The 17,044-nt window shown below is 40.7% G+C and overlaps 1 long non-coding RNA gene across 1 annotated transcript in view; it reads right to left on the bottom strand.

Moving 5' to 3' along the window:
- Positions 1–1,439: 1,439 nt before the first annotated feature.
- The window catches only part of LOC123364673, a 55,542-nt gene continuing 39,937 nt past the window's right edge, over positions 1,440–17,044 (bottom strand). Inside the window, exon 3 of the long non-coding RNA XR_006577205.1 lies at positions 1,440–4,246. This is a non-coding gene — a long non-coding RNA (uncharacterized LOC123364673). The remainder of the gene's footprint in view (positions 4,247–17,044) is intronic.

Here is a 17,044-nt window from a genome sequence, read left to right on the forward strand (position 1 = left end):
GTCCTATCTTAATCTCTTATAACTATTGCTAACTCTGGATATTCTATTATCCATAGAAATGTCCTGTTTGAATCTTGCTAAATTCTTGGCCTCAGTGACTTCTTGTGGCAAAGAGTTCCACAGTCTACTTGCCGAGTGACAACATGACAAATGGAACACCAGACAAGTGTTACCTCATTGGAGTACTCTTGTTGGCTAGCCAAGAACTGAAGGTAGGATTCTGTTATTTAGCCAGTAGTGAGAGCTATGCCCTAGCAGGGGAGGACTTCTCTGACTTTAGTGGAGTTCATTCCATTTGGATTCTATTACCTGGCAAGGAAGATTTCTCTTTCCGAAGGATGGCAAAATGCTAATCTTATAGCAGGTATATAAAACCAAGGCTGAATGGAGTTTCTTAGCAGATGCAGGAAGCTGTTGGTTCCTTAAACTTTCCATAGACTTTATTCTTTTCCTTCCTCTTAACTAAATCCTAACTTTGCCTTCTCAGAGGTGAGTTTCATATAGGATTTATTCACACTACTTTTCATAATCTGTTCCCTTCCCACTAATCCACTATCAGATGCTGTCTGCAGCCCTATGTGCCCTGACCACTCTCTTATATTGCCTGTAGAGAGAATTTTCCAAAGGTTTCTGAAAAACCACTTGGCCATGTACGCAATTTCCAGCTAAGGGAATGAATAACGCCTCAGGAATTAAAAAGCCCAGCTGAGGAACAGTTTTGTGCATGCAGAGAAGAAGAAGATTGGAATTTGAAGATTATCCGTTTGAACCAAAATGTCAAGCTGATATTATGTTATCACCAAGTTTGCTACCCATTGGTTCTTACTACAGAAACAAGCACATATGTTAATTGATTATATCTTACCTGTTGTTGGATCTGTAGATATGTGCAATAATTTAAATAATTCTTATCTCCGCTCTTTCTCTGAGAATAACTTAGAACAATGTGAAATGCTCTTAACTAGTTTATTAGTATCTTGAAATATGAAGTCTACCAAAAACAGACAAAATTGGTTGTGTAACAGAATAAACTCCTGTACAATTAGCTCAATTTAAAAATGCTTTCTCCTAATGGGATTATGTTCTGTAAATGATCTTGTTACTATGGCAACTACCACAAAAACCTCACCATGTTATCAGTTCAACAACAACCATTGCACCTGTGTATCATCATTTCTTTCTGTGGTTTCTGTTTTCACTTTTTAGATATCGGTATAGATGTAAAGACAAAAAAATGTGACCTAGAAAAGATGAGGCATTGTTTCAACTAATTTTGCAGACAGCATCATACTAGTACTTTTCCTATATTTTCTTCTGTAATTAAAGATGTAATTGGGCAATTAAGTTATTTTGCAGAATGGAGTGAATTTGCCCTCAAATGTGCTTGCTTTAAAGAAAATATATTAAACTAACTTATTGCTGCAGAATGCAAGATATGGTTCATAATAAGTTTAGAGTGTGGTTTTGCTCTGAAACAGAACCATGTAAAAAGATCTGTTCTTCAACAGATCTTTTCCTAGCATGTACTCAGAGTCAGAGTAATGGGGAGATGAGAAGGGATATGGTAAAATGGGACTCAACCTCCCCTTAAGTTATCTTGGTGGGATGAGAAGCAACCTGTCTCTCGACACCCATGGTATTACCCAGAGGAACAGGCTGGGGTTGTTTCTTCAGCTGTGGGAAGGAGTGGGACACTAGTAACTCCAGGGGACTTCCTTTCCCCTGATCTACCTAGTTAGGCTACACCAGCAGAGCATTGCCTATGGGGTCCCTAGAACACTCTGGGATTCGGTTTAAGGCAGACCCAATTACCCTCCCTCTTGAGGAACATCACAGCTGCTTGTGAGATTCCAGGACTGAAACCTCAATACTAGAGACTATGGCAAGGGATCTTCCAAATCACCTCGCCCTCTTGTCACATTACCTCCTGTCCTGTTACCCATATCAATCTGTCCGTGAGGTGAAGTACTCCCACCTAGTTACCAGATATGTTACTTATTGGGAATCTACCCCTAATGGGGTAGTAGCTTTATCTTAAACTAAACTGTTAAAAAGGACACACACACAAAACACCAAATTAAGTAAAACAGATTTATCTTTGTAAGGAACAGCATAAAAATGGAAAAAAGTTGTTAGCAGGTTTCAAAATATACTGAGCAGTTGAAAGGTTTTAAAATATCCTAAAGCAATCCTTACACTATTTCCTATACCCGATGGAAAGATATCTACATACTAAACTGTTTACTCTATACATACAAAAACCACTTTAAAACAGTAACAGTCTCTTCTGTGGGGTGGTGAAACTTGGCTATTTGGTTCGATAGTTCTAGAAGCAGTGTGTGACAAGGATAACGCTCCACCCACCAGCATATAGCTTCATCTAGAGTTCCACACAAATTGTCACAGCAGTGTCTGGATGCCACACAAACAACTTTTTTTCCTCTTTTGTGTGCAAGCCCAAAATCTTCCCCTGCAACAGATACCCTGGTTTGAAAGGTCACTAATGCTGTTCCACAGTAGACTTCAATGAATGAAGACTCGCCTCCCAAGCAGGTGAATACACTGGTCGAGTACTTGCTGAGGGAGTGGCCTACTCACTCCTATGTAGTCAAGTGTCAATTGAGAGAGAGAGAAAAAGTGACAAAGAAAAAAGCCAATGCAAGGTGGGGCTGCCACTGACCAGGCTACATGCCGGTCTTTGCCTCAGGACTGGACTGGAAAAGCCTCTGTAGAACTGGCTGCAGTTACCCAGCAGGAATCACCACCTTCTCCCTGGCCCCAGGGGCTGCCAGGAACTCCCCCAGGCTGGTGCTAGTTACAGGTCCCTGTGTGGTTGGTCTCAGGGCAGCATGGGAGGTCCGAGGGTTACTGGGCTTCCACAGCTCAGCTCCCTCCTGATTGCTCCACTCACTGTCCTTTGCTGGGTCTGTGTGACTCTCTCTCATTCCCTTACAGGGTGTCGCTGGTTCCCCAGGCCATTCCCTGCGGGCTCCTCCTGCCTCTGGTGCTGTTGTTCATACCCCTCCATGGTTTGGGCCCTGCCCTGCTAGGTCCATCTCTTCTTCACAGTGGGCTCCTGCTTGCCATACTGACATCGACCCACTCACTGGCTCTCTCAGATGTGTTGCTGTGTCTTTGGGTAGCTCCCCTCTGGCCTCTCATGCTGCTTTTCTCCATCTGGCTTCTGGCCACAGCTCCATCACCCCCTGGGGCTGCTCTCGCTGTCTCCTTCCCAAGCACACATGGAGGCCAAGGTTGAGCTGGGGCTCCCTGATTGGCTCAGCTGCCTGGCCAGTGAGACTGGCTTAGGGTGTTGGCTACTTCTCACTAGCCCCAGTCTGGAGCTCTCTGATTGGCAAGAGACCAAGTCAGTCCCAAGATCCTGACTCCTCTTCAGCCTCCGGGTATGGGGAGAGGGCCAATGAAGCACGCACAGTTTTAGTAAGGGGCCAACAGCCCCCTTATATCAGCTTTGTTGGCTTTCATCATTAAAGTAAGAGTTTGGGTAGGTAGCAATGACTACAAATTTATATCTAGGTTTTATAGCCAACACATTGCTGCAGCAGTGAGCTGGTGAATGTTCTGGTGCCTGGCAAAAGAACAAAAAGGGACACTCAGATATGATGTGCTCCATAGTATGTGCCTGTGGCCACCAGGCACAAACATGTGTTTACCTCATTTTCCATTTAAAGAGGGTTTGTCCACATCTCCCATGAAATGTGCTGATGCAATTCAATCTGGACCAGGCTTTCCGACATAAATCAAAACCTGGTGGTTCCTCAGCAGGATCAATGATGAGCTGTTTGTATTCAGTGGTTGAAATGCTCCATGTGACTCTCCATTGAGCTTCAGCATCGAAGCTGTGTATAAGGATTCTGCAGGTCACCATGCAGCAGGATCCTCGCATTTAAGACAGTGAGATGTCTAAGCAGCTCTTCTAACCTGTGGAGGGTGGATGTGCGATAGAACTGGGAGCCACTTGACTGGAGTCGATTTAAGCGTTCCTGACACTATGCATATAGCATTATTGAGTTGAGTGTCAAGGAGTTTAGTGTGACCTGCTGTGAGGCCACACTGCACACAATATTCAGCTGCAGAATATACCGAGGCAATTGCTGATGTTTATAAGGTCTGTGGACTGGAGCCCCATGATGTTCTGGCCAATTGTCTGATAAGTGCAGGTGGGAGCCATGAAGGAACTTAGGCATTGCAACACTGAGTGTTGCAGCACCCAATTGTTAGGTACCTAGAAAAATCACAGGAGCAACACTGAAATCCCCAAAGCTGCATTACGCACGGGCTCCAATACAAAGAATGGGGAGAGGTAGGCACTTTAGAATACTATCCACAAAAACCAGCACAACAGGCAGGGAGCCGCCTAAGCTAGCCTATTGGAGATGCCAACAACAGGGGTTTGTGCTAAGCTCTGACCCTCTATTGGAAACAGGTGCCTAGTCTGAGATGCAGGGAGTTGCCTATATCTGCTAGAAACCCATTGACAGGAACCAATGAGTTTGGCACCTGCCTTACTCCACACAAAGTGACAGGAGGACATGGTGGTGCTTCCCCCACTCATAATTTTGAGCCGAGTGGTGAAGTGGCACACCGAGTGGCATCTCCCACCTCTCAGAAGTGAGCTCTAACCACTAAGCTATGGGATAGTCTCATGTGGGGCTCTCAGTCTCTCCTGTTGAAGCTGCTTCACTGTATATAAACAATGAAAGAGTGATTAAAGCAGGGCAACTTGACCCTGGCATCTTCCCCCTACTAGGTGAGTGTCCTAACCACTGGACTACAGAGTCACTCATTCTCTGCCCCAATGACTATTTAAGTATTTATTCAGAGTGGGACAGTCAGTTATTCAGCTGGAGGGAGGGACAGAGGGAAGAACAGCTTTAACAGGAGATATTGAGTGAGTCCTACATCAGAATATCCCATAGCTCAGTGGTTCAAGTACCCTCCGGAGAGATAGGAGACCCCTGTTCACATTCTTTCTACCCTTGTGCCAGAGAGAGGGGAATTGAATCTGGGTCTCCCACACCCCCAGAGAATGCTCTAACCACTTTTGAGCTAAAAGTTAAGGTGGGCAGCAGCTGCATTATCTCCTCCTCTGGCTGGATTTGAATGGGACCTGCTACACAGTAGGTGTGATCAGAGGCCATCTACTGGATCAGGCTCAGCTTGTGACTTAGGCTTTCAGCCATCTATCTTCCCCCACTTCTTGAATCATTTTGGGGCTTAAGCAGAAGATAGGCCACTGGATACCTAGAATGGGGCAGCACTGTTTATGCCCCGGGGTCTGCCATTTAGGTACCTAGGGAAATTTTACAGCAGAAAGTTAGGTTCCAAGTATGTTTCAGTGCCTATCAGGTTAGGCGGCAGCCAAGTGGCAGTTTTTCAGATCACAATGGTGCCATGCATAGGGACTTAGGATCTAACTTTGGAGTTGTGGACCACTCCCTAAGTGTAAAAGTCAATAATGAAACTTGTGTGAGGAGAGAGAACTTTCCCAGCAAAGGACCCATGAATATGGAACTTATTCCTGGATGAGATCCAATTGAACAGAAGCACCAGGAGCTTCAGAGAAAAATGCAAAACCACTTTGTCAACCTAAACTTCCCATGATGATGCTACCAAAAAGCAAAAACAAAGTCCAGCCCCTGCTGATAGGTGGAAAGAGAGAGCAGTACACTTTATAATTTTATGAGGCACTCAGATACCATGTTGATGGGTGCTAAAGAAGAACATAGACAAGAGTAGGCTCCCTCCATCATCCAACATCACTTCTGTTACCTAGAACTTGAGGCAGATAGTGCCTGGATGAAGTGGGAGGCCTGCATGAGCGCTGTCAACAGGAAAAATGTGTCCTTTGTGTTTGTTGAGAAGTAGACATAAAGCAGCATGTCAGCTGCAAACTGAAACCATTGAACTCTGTGTCACAATTTCTCCAGGAATCCTTCTAGTACAAAATAAGGAAAAAATTCAGCACCGTGGAACTCTGTAGCTGGAGGTTTTGGGTGATAAGGAAAAGCAACGGGCATCTTTCAGAGAGGAATAGCAGAGGGCATTCTGTCTAACTCTTGCCAGGTCTCTTAGGTGGTTTAACAGCCTCTCATGATCAACTGTGTAGAAGACAGCTCATAGGCCTGATCATATTAGAATGGACATTTTATCTATGCCTGGTGTCCTGAGGAGATCGTCCATCAATTGCCTGTGCAATAACTGAGCCACACTCAGGTCTGAACCCTATTTCCTTTATGCTTCTTCCTCAACAGTATCCAGAATATTCTCCCTTCCACAGTATTATGCCACAAACATTTAAACTTGTGGGGCGGGGGGGAAGAAACTGATCAGAAGCAGTAGAACTATAGAAAAATATTCTGGTTTTAATAAAACCTTTTCCCCAAAGCTTTTTTCCCTATGGCAGATGGCTATTGAGGCTTTAATTTTTCTTATATACGTTCATAGATTTTAGGCCAAGAAGGACCATTATGATCTTTATTACAGACATTAAGGGATGTTCAAATTGCAGAGCAATTTTCTCATTTCAGTCAAATGCTGAATCACTGCACTTTGATTATACTTCTGTTAGTTAATTTCTATTGCTTTCCTATTCATTATTTAGAGAGGATGGATGATCTTGTGATTAAGGCAATAGCCTGAGATTCAGGAAATCTTGGTTTTGCTCTCAGATCTACTACAGAATTCCTGTGCCACCTTGGGCAAGTCACTTGTCTTTCCTTTAGCCTCTGTTTCCCCTCCCACCCTATGTCAGTCTGGTTTATTTAGATTGCTAATTCTTCAGGACAGGGATTCTCTTTTATTCTGTATCTGTTCTTTGCCTAGCACAGTAATGTCCCAATTTCAGTTGGCACTTTAGGCATTACTGTAGTACAAACACAGTATTTTTAGATATGTGTAATGCTCCCGTCCTTACCCTTCATTTCCCCCTCAGAGCCCCTGCACTGAACTGATTTTTCCTTCTGTATGAGACACAGACATGGCACCTTCCAGAAGAGAAAACTCCTTCCCCTTCTCCTGCCTTAGGGCTGCTTGAGAGCTCTTGCATTAGGGGCCTCAATAAGCTGCTTTTGTAGCTCCTGCCCAAGACGTAAGGGCTACCATTTTGAATTGATAAGTGCCCTGATTTTCAGAGGTGCTCAACACTCCCTTCTCCCATTCAGTTGTGAGTGCTCAGTCTCTTTGAAAAAAAAATCAGGGCACTTAAATAAGTGCTTAAAAATTGATTTAAGCACCTAATTTTGGAAGCCCAAGTTTGAAATCATTGGCCCAAGACACTAAGAGTACTAGTCCAGCCTTCTTTTTCAGAGAGCTGGGCCTGAAACCTTGGATCTGAATATACCTGAACTTTGAGGAATTTTTCATCTGGTTCTAACCTTGGTGAATGAGGAGCACGTCTAATTTTTTACAATGAATAATTACCACAGTATGACAGGGATACTGCACACAAGCAGCCACTTAACTTGGAAAAACTGCTGCTCAGTTTCAGACATAATTACCAAATGACATTTAGGAGAAAACAGTTCACCACTTCTTAAACATGACCCCTATTGATTACCCTGCATTAATACAGAATAATTGCATGAGACAGCAAAATACTCAATCAATCTACTGGCATATGAGCAATGGTCATTATTTCTACAATGATGTTCATTAAGATGGACAGAAAATGATTTGTTGCCATGACTTATTGCTCAGTCACTTTCAAGGTTCCTAAACAATGGTGGACAGGAGAGATTTTCAGGTTATCAACCTTTAGCCAAGAACTTCAAATGACAGAGAGAAGGAAAGAGGCAAAGAGCACTTCAGAACATAGCAGTGCATGACATTCTGAGATTATTAAGTTTTCATTCTGACCATTAAACATTAACCAATAAACCTGAAGATAAACAGTGAGGAATGGAAGAAGAAATTCTTTTGTTTTAACTGAATTCCTTGACAAGACATTTTGATTCTGAAATATTTTAATTTAGAGGTTCTTGATAGTCACTGGAGTTATCAAATACCAAATGCTAATTAGATCATAAGCCTTAACTAGCTGGACTGAAATGCCAAAAAAATTAAAGGTTATTTAATCATCACAGCAATAACAGTTCCACTCTGAAGAAAACTCATATATGTGCCCAAACAGAATAAAACCACACTAATTGCTTTAATACAAAGTACCATGGAATCCATATTCAGAGTCTTGTGGCCAGAGTAGAAGTCTGAGAGTCAGAAGATCTAGATTCTTCACTAAGCTGTTCCAGAGATAGTTAGTATGAATTTGGGCAAGCCCCTTCCCAGCCCTGTGCTTATCTGCCCCAATCTCCCCTACTCCATGAAACAGAGCTAGGCTTTGTATCACACACTAGGGTAAATCCTCAGCTGGTGTTCAGTGAAGCTCTACTAAAATCAGGGGAGCTACCCTGATTCACACCAGCTGAGGATCTTGCCTAGGAAGTGCACATCTCTTACAAAACCTCCCAAGATCCTTCCCCTGTTCCCATGTGAAGTGGAACCAACTATTTGAGAACCGTCACAGGGAAGGGGTGAGGTTAGAGAATCCTGGTAAAGAAATTACTCATGGCACCACTGAAATTAAACTACCTCTGAGATGGATCTGTAATGAGATGGATGACTGTGTTTTCCTGTGAACCCATCCTGTCAACAGGTGTTGATCATCTTGTAAAACATTAAGTCAGCCCTGGTGATTCATGGTTGCAGGTAGCTTGTTAACTCCACCTGGTATAAGGAAGCATGGGAGTGGCCCTTTGAAGAGAAAAATCTAGGTTGAACAATAGACAAGTTCAAGGAGCTAGCTGGGGATAGGATTTGGGTTACACATTGATTATACATTTCTTTGGAAATAATGCATAATGCCAGGATGGGAGTAAGTCTTGACCCTATGCAAGGTGTGTTGACTGTGTTTAGAGCTGACTGGGGAAGACAATTGCTTATAGGCTTGAAACAACTATTTCAAACACACCAGCATTGCAGAACAGATGAGAGCAGAAAATTAAGAAAATATATCTATTGGAAATTGCAGGGGCTTTTAGATAGATATAATACAATTACTAGAGGTATGAGAAATATATGTAAGAGGAATGCAAGTATTTTCCTTGTGAATTCTATTTTGGTCCAGAACCCATGAAATCTTCATCATATTTGCACTATATTCAAACCATTTTCAGTAAAAATGAGACTACTTTCAAGAAAGTTTGTTTTCACTGTGAAAATGTGAAATTTCCTGGTTATTCAAAATTTCAAGAGGTACAAAAAAGAGCAAATACTATATGAAAAATTCCTCACAATTTTACACGCTCTAATAAATACCCAATCCAGAATCATCACTAGGTCATTATTCTGCAACTGATTCTGCATGAGTGTGCCCCTGCTCTAAGGCCCTTCTCTTGTGAAAGCATTTAATTTGTTTTTTAATGGCTAATGCAATTCTTAGATGTCTAAAAGGATAAACTTGAGTTGAAGTTATTTTACTTCTGTATTTAGCACTGGTGTGACCGCTGTTGAAAAACTGCGTCCAGTTCTGGTGTCCACAATTCAAGGATATTTATAAATTGGAGAGGGTTCAGAGAAGAGCCCCAAGAATGATTAAAGGATTAGAAAACATATCTTATAGTGATAAACTCAAGGAGCTCCATCTATTTAGCTTAACCAAGAGAAAGTCTATAAGTACCTACATGGGGAGCAAATATTTAATAATGGGCTTGTCAATCTCGCAGAGAAAGAAGTAACAGTCCTGTGGCTAGAAGTTGAAGCTAGACAAATTCAGACTGGAAATAAATTGTACATTTTTAACAGTGAGAGTAATTGACCATATGAACAATTTACCAAAGGTCATGGTGGAGTCTTCATCACTGACCATTTTTAAAATCAAGATTGGATGTTTTTCTAAAAGATATACTTCAGGAATTATTTTGGTGAAGTTGTCTGGCTTGTGTGCCTATGATCTCGATTATTACAATGATCCCTTTCAGCCTTGAAACTATGAATCTGTGAAAATGAAAGTGAATACTATGTAATAGTTACCCTAAGAATACTTTAAATTGCAATTATTTCTATTCTGAAAGTGTTTGAATGTTAAAAATTCTATACTACACACAGATCAAAATCAGTGGCACCTTTTCCAGACTGTGACCCCATTTTCCATACTGGGACCCCCTCTGAAATCCCCTTCCATTGGCAGGGTGGTCATGACCTTCTGACATCTGTTTGCAGCTCCCAGCTTGAGAACTCGTGAACTGACTATCCCTGAATTTCAGAAAAAAAATTGGATCCAGATGTAATCTTCACAACCAGGCTTCATCTCCCCTAAATACCAACATCAACAATTGATGAACTTGTGCCCATTCAAAGAATGTATTTGTCTTTCTGGGTCTCTGAGTCATAAGGGTGATATGTGCATGGTGTGTACTGCCATTCTACTGTAGATACCTCCTTTGCAATGCACCACTGAAGACCTGAATCATCTGTGATCAACTGTCCATATTCAACCATAGTGTTCTGATTTGTTAAAAATTGATGCAAATGTCTTGGAAGTCATTTGTATTCAACAATTCATTCTTAAAGGTTTGTTTGAGATGTTTGATGGAAACCGGGAGAGAAAACAAAACAATTTAATAATAAAGCATTTCAGAGTTATGTATAGCACTGACTCTGATATTAGGAAAGTTTTTCTATCATATGAACCATGTGTATATTATCATTGAATCACCTAATATGGCCAAAAAATGCTCAACAGCTATGTTCAGCCAGAGAAACTACCGTATATTCCGGCGTATAAGGCGATGGGGCGTATAAGACGACCCCCTAATTTTTTCATTAAAAAATTAGTTTTGCTATATACTTGCCGTATAAGACGACCCCCCCCTTCTGCGGGGGGAAGTCAGAGGGCTCTGGGCTGCCCGCCGCGGCGGGGAGCCCAGAGCCTTTTAAATCCTAGCCGCAGCGGGAAGTCAGAGGGCTCTGCGCTGCCCGCTGCGGCGGACAGCGCAGAGCCTTTTAAATCCCAGCCGCGGTCGGGAGTTTATACCCGGCGTATAAGACGACCCCCGATTTTTGGGGCTTGTTTTTTAGCCCAAAAACCCATCTTATACGCCGGAAAATACGGTATATTTCAGTAATAGAGGAAGTGATTCCAGTTATATATAGACATATAGTAAATGTGAAGTGTTTAATATCTTGTGTATCCTATATATATTGTATATCACATGCCACTTTGCTGGTAGTTTCCACATCATAAAATGCGGAGCTATGTGATATTTTACACCTTTAGCCACCTATTCTCTGTGCACTATAAAAACTATTTTTAACAATCCATATAGATGCCTTTTTCTCCCACCTGTCAAAGAAAGTTTTGCTGTTTTCCCACAAATGTGAATTCACCCCCCAAAATTATGCCAGTCTGAATGACAACATGATCAATATCAGTCCTGCACCAGTGACATTTTAAGGTCAGATACTTGCAATACTTCAGGGCCAGAAACAAGAGATTTATATGATTGGAAAGAGGGAAATGTCAGCTTTCAATGGGATATGCAGAACATCCTTAGTGGAAATGTCCCTTAGACTCCTTCAGTTGGTCTTAACTGGTTTCTGTTTGTCTTGTGATGATTTCTATTGGTCTCTGTTGGATTCTGCTGGAGAACAAATAGCTCCAGGAATCTGCAGAACAAATGATCAGTTGCTCTCTTCCAAAAGCTATCTGATCAAATTGGAGCCAGTAAAACTATTCAATTCAAAACTGGAATTTCTGAAAGAGTTGCTTTTACCAGGAAGATTCCAAGATATCCGATTATGGATATTATGTATAGGTTGTATGTTTAGAGGCTTCTAAAAGTTTAGCTATAATTTTTCTTTCCTACTGAGTCCTGTTCTCTGTCTTTACAGGCAAAGAGATATAAAAATAGTAATCTTGATTTTAAAAAACTATCACTAAAACATTTCCAATATAGTTTTCAGTATACCATGTAGCAATTACCAGGCATACAATGGTGCAGCATTAAGGTACTATTGGCACTAGTCTGAAAGAACCTGTATAATTTATTCATACCCATCCCAAATCACATACAATAAAATTTTTATACCATAACATATGCTCCCTTTCATCTGTCTTTCTATCCAACTGTAAACAAATCAGGTGGAGCATTTGTGACCTTTGAGATGAAAAACTCTAAAATATTCATTATTTTATTAGTATTAAAAAGAGTAACTGCAAGAAAACCCAGTGCCATCAAATTGGTTTCACATATTTTTGATCGCTATTGTCAGAAATGTTGGGGCAAAGGATAGAACTGTCTGGGGCTCCCTTTAGTCCCTGGTAGCACAAGTTTCATGACAATGCTAAGTACAAATTTAAAGAAAGCCCTATAATACTTATTTACACGATCAGTTTGATAATCTTGTCTGGAATATTGTCTTGGTAATGATTGTATTTATTTACCTGATAAACCATACTGGCCCCACAAATATCATTATAATCCAGTTGGTTCATAAACTGGGAAAAGCAGGAACACAGCTAGAGACTTTGTCATAAGATTTAAAACTAGCCTTACTGTCTTGACGTGATTATTCTTTCGCATTCCTTTCTGTTTTAATATGTCAACTTGCCATGTTCCATCCTACCTTTCACAGAAATCGGTTATTCTTAGATATTTTAACATTTGGATTGAAGTCATTCCAGTATTACCTTTCTTTCCTATGTTTACACATCTAGTGTATATGACCCTAGAAAAAGTTTAAAGTTCACTCTGAGGTTGCTAGGTTAATAGTGTCCTGCCTTTATTCGCCTGATCAGACAAGGAAATGATGAGATGCTCAACAGATCATCATGAGAAACTATTAAGGGGGAAAATAAGTGTCTAAATTACAACCAAATATTTTCAGGAACAAAAAATTGTATAACTTAATTGAGGTTTTTTTTTTTATAAAAAAGAACATAAGCAACTATGAATTGTCAGACAATAATTGCACTAGGTTTCAATGATTTAATGACATGAGAGTTAATCTTAAGTAGCTATTTTTTTGAAATGCCATTGAAGCAGGACTTTTCAAAATGTCATCAGGGCAGATTTTTGTAGAAATATCTGCAGAATAGGCTGACCTAAATTAGAACTTCAATGCGGCTTCGGCAAATTTATAGATCTTTTGACTCACAAAACATCCATGAATAAAATTTGGTGGCATGACATCAGATCTAAGAATTATGAAATAGTCTGGGTACTACGATCTCTGATAGTGTGCTTCACTCCTCTATTCAAGTACCAGAGGGTCGGTAAACCTAAAGTGTCTCTCTTGACATAGCTCTAGGATGTTTCTTCTTAATCCCAGGCATGTTGGGGTTGGTTTATGTGCTGAACCTGGTCAGTAGATATTTCTTACGCATTTTTATATTAGCTAGTGTAACGGCAAATGATAATTATTATTCATATATATGTCTAACAATATCATATGGTGGTAACTCCCACAGGCTAATTATATGTTGTATAAAATACCCATCTTTCACAGAATTGTAGAAAGGTAGGGCTGGAAGGGACCTTAAAAAGGCCGTCTAATCCATTCCCCCATGCTGAGACAGGATTAGCATCCTTGACAGATGTTTGTCTAACCTGTTTTTTAAAACCTCTAAAGTTGTGGATTCTACAACCTCCCTAGATAATCTATTCAACTGCTTAACTATCATTATAGCTTTAATGCTTTTCTTAATATTTAACCTAAATCTCCCTTATTGCAAACTAAGCCAATTATTTCATGCCCTGGCTTCAGTGGATATGGACAACAATTGATCACCATCCTCTTTATAACAACCTTTTTACATATTTGAAGACTTATGTTCCTCCTCAGTCTTCTCTTCTCTAGACTAAACATGCCCAATTCTTTCAACCTTTTGTCGTAGGTCATGTTTTCTAACCTCTTATTTCTAAATCTGAAACCTTTTAATTTCATTGTGCCCCCTTCTTCTTGTACTAGGACAGTAGTGGGCAACTTGCAGCCCATCAGGGCAATCTGATTGCGGGCTGCGAGACATTTTCCTGACGTTGACCGTCCACAGGCACAGCCCCTCGCAGCTCCCCAAACCAGTGAACCCTCCAAGACTGGAATAAATCTTAGGGAGGCAATTTGTCTCTGGTGTGATTCTCTAGATCCTGTAGCCCACTCCTCTATTGCAAGAATCCACTGGATTGTCATCCTTTCAGCAGAGGTGAAAGGGACTTTCTGGCCCAAGTTCATTAAAAATTCATTGGCTCTTTCAGCAAGTGTAAGGAGTGGAAGCCCTCTGTCACAACCAAACTCAAACTTGGCTGATACAAAGCCTTTTGTACCATCACTGCCTGTTCATAGAAACCTGAAAACAGGCCCATTTCAAAAGTTATTTTAAACATGGCTGCACACATTTCAAGTTAAAATATTTTGCATACACTGCGGCAGAAAAACTGCAGGGTTTCAGTGTGTGGATGAGATGATGGTGTTCACAGTGGGGGATTTAAGTTTATTAGGAACTGGGGAATGTTTTGGGGAAGAAGGAGCCTATAAAGAAAGGATGGGCTCCATTGAAGCCAAAACCGACTGCTGGCATGTAAAATTAAAAAAGTCAGAGACGTTTTTAAACTATGGGCTGGAGGAAAGCAAACAGGCGCAGAGGTGCACACGGTTCAAACAGACATCCTTTAAAGGGGATACCCTATATCATAAAAAAGAGTAGACGATAGAAGTTGATAAAGTAGAGGTAGGAACTGAAGAGAAACAGTCAAATGGAAGAGTCCCATTCAATCATGTGAAGGCAGACAAGTAAATATTGACAAATTTTGTAAGATCTTGTATACAAATTCACTAAGTCTAAATATCAAGATGGGTAAACTTGAGTGCCTGGTATTAAATGAGGATATTGACATAATAGGCATCACAGAAGCTTGGTGTAACAATGATAATCAAAAGGACATGGTAATACTGAGGTTCAAAATGTATAGGAATGACAGACATGGTTGCACTAGTAGCATATATGTGAAAGAAAGCATAGTGTCAAATATCGTAAAAATCTTAAATGAATCAAAATGTACCATACAATCTCTATAGATAGAAATTCCATTCTTGAATAAATGTATAGCTATAGGAATATACTACTGATCACCTGACCAGGATGGTGACATTAATTGTGAAATGCTCTGGGAGATTAGAGAGGCTACACAAATAGAAAATTCAAATAATAATGCAGGATTTCAACTATCCCCATATTGACTGGGAACATGTCACTTCAGGACAGGATGCAGAAATAAAATTGTTAGATACCATTAACGACTGCTTCTTGGAGCAGTTACTCCTGGAACCCGCCAGGGGAGAGGCAGTTCTTGATTTAGTCCTAAGTGGAGCACATGATCTGGTTCAAGAACTGATTATAGCTGAACTTCTCAGTAATATCAACCATAGTGTAATTAAATGTAACATCCTTGTGAGAGGCAGGGAGGATACCAAAGAAACCCACTGTGACGTTGCACTCCATAATGCTTTATGGGAATATGGGTATGAATGTATATATGACATAACTGGAATGTGTTTTATGCTACATATGCCATGTAACATCTCTCTGCAAAGGTTATGATCTACTGAATATATTCATCCTATTTGTATGCATGTGTCATTTTTGTACTCAAAGTTATGAATATTGGCTGTGTATTTGCTTGATTTTAAGTAGCCTTAGTAAAGCATTTGGTCAGCTTCTTGAGAAAGGAATGTGCAAATTAAGTGCCCAATCAAGAAACACTTAATGAACAATGGATCTTGGAAGACTCCAATCCACATAAAAAGTCTTCCTGGAGACATTCAAGATAGCATGTAGGCAATGGCTGCTGCCTGTAAAAACTGAGTCATGCAAGGACATGTGACTTGCCCATGTAACTCAAATGCCATCTTGGAGCTGGACTTTGCATAGAAGAGAGGAGGGGGTCTCCACCCACAAGAGAAAGTCTATTTAAGCCCTTGGGAGACCCCTCCATTTTGTCTTCAGCTGGCTGAAGAGATAGCCTCTCCAAGGTTACAGGAAAGAGGCTGGAACAAAGGACAGTAACCACAGGGGTGGTAGTAATTGCTAGACCCAGACTAGAAGGAGGCTAGTCTGTAAAAGAATTTTACTGGAATATCTGAAGGTGAGGTTTTATCTGTAATCGGTTTTCTTACTGTATTACGCATAGACTTACGTGATTTATTTTATTTTGTTTGGTAATTTACTTTGTTCTATCTGATATTACTTGGAGCCACTTAAATCCTACTTTTTGTATTTAATAAAATCACTTTTTACTTATTAACCCAGAGTATGTATTAATATCAGGGGGAGGGGGGCGGGGGACAGCTGTGCATCTCTCTCTATCAGTGTTATAGGGGGCAAACAATTTACGAGTTTACCCTGTATAAGCTGGGCATCTGAGTGTTAGAGACAGGAACACTTCTTAAGCTGCTTTCAGTTAAGCCTGTAGTTTGTATGGGACGTGGTTCAGACCTGGATCTCTGTTTGTAGCCAGCAAGTGTGTCTGGCACAACTAGGCAGGGTTCTGGAGTCCCAAATTGGCAGGGAAAGCAGGGGCAGAAGTAGTCCTGGCACATCAGTTGGCAGCCCCAATGGGGTTTCTGTGATCCAATCCATCACTCCCACCTCAGTAGCATTTAACTTCAAAAAAAGGGAACTACACAAAAATGAGGAGACTAAATAGAAATTAAAAGAAACAGTCACAAAAGTGAAATGCCTGCAAGCTGAATAGAACCTTTTTAATAACACCAAAAATAGAGGTGCAAACTATAAGCATGCCCCAAATAAAATAAAAACAAAAAACAGTAAGATGACCAAAAATGCCATCATGACTAAACAACAAACAGAGTAAAAGAGGTGGTTAGAGATAAAAAGTCATCTTTTAAAAACTGAAAGTCAAATCCTACTGAGGAAAATAGAAAGGAACATAAAATCGAACAAGTCAAATGTAAAAGTATAATTAGGCAGGCCATAGGCAATGTCTGACTCTTGCATTTGGGGAGGCTG

The sequence above is a fragment of the Mauremys mutica genome, chromosome 2, assembly GCF_020497125.1.
Source record: "Mauremys mutica isolate MM-2020 ecotype Southern chromosome 2, ASM2049712v1, whole genome shotgun sequence".
Lineage (NCBI taxonomy): Eukaryota > Metazoa > Chordata > Testudines > Geoemydidae > Mauremys > Mauremys mutica.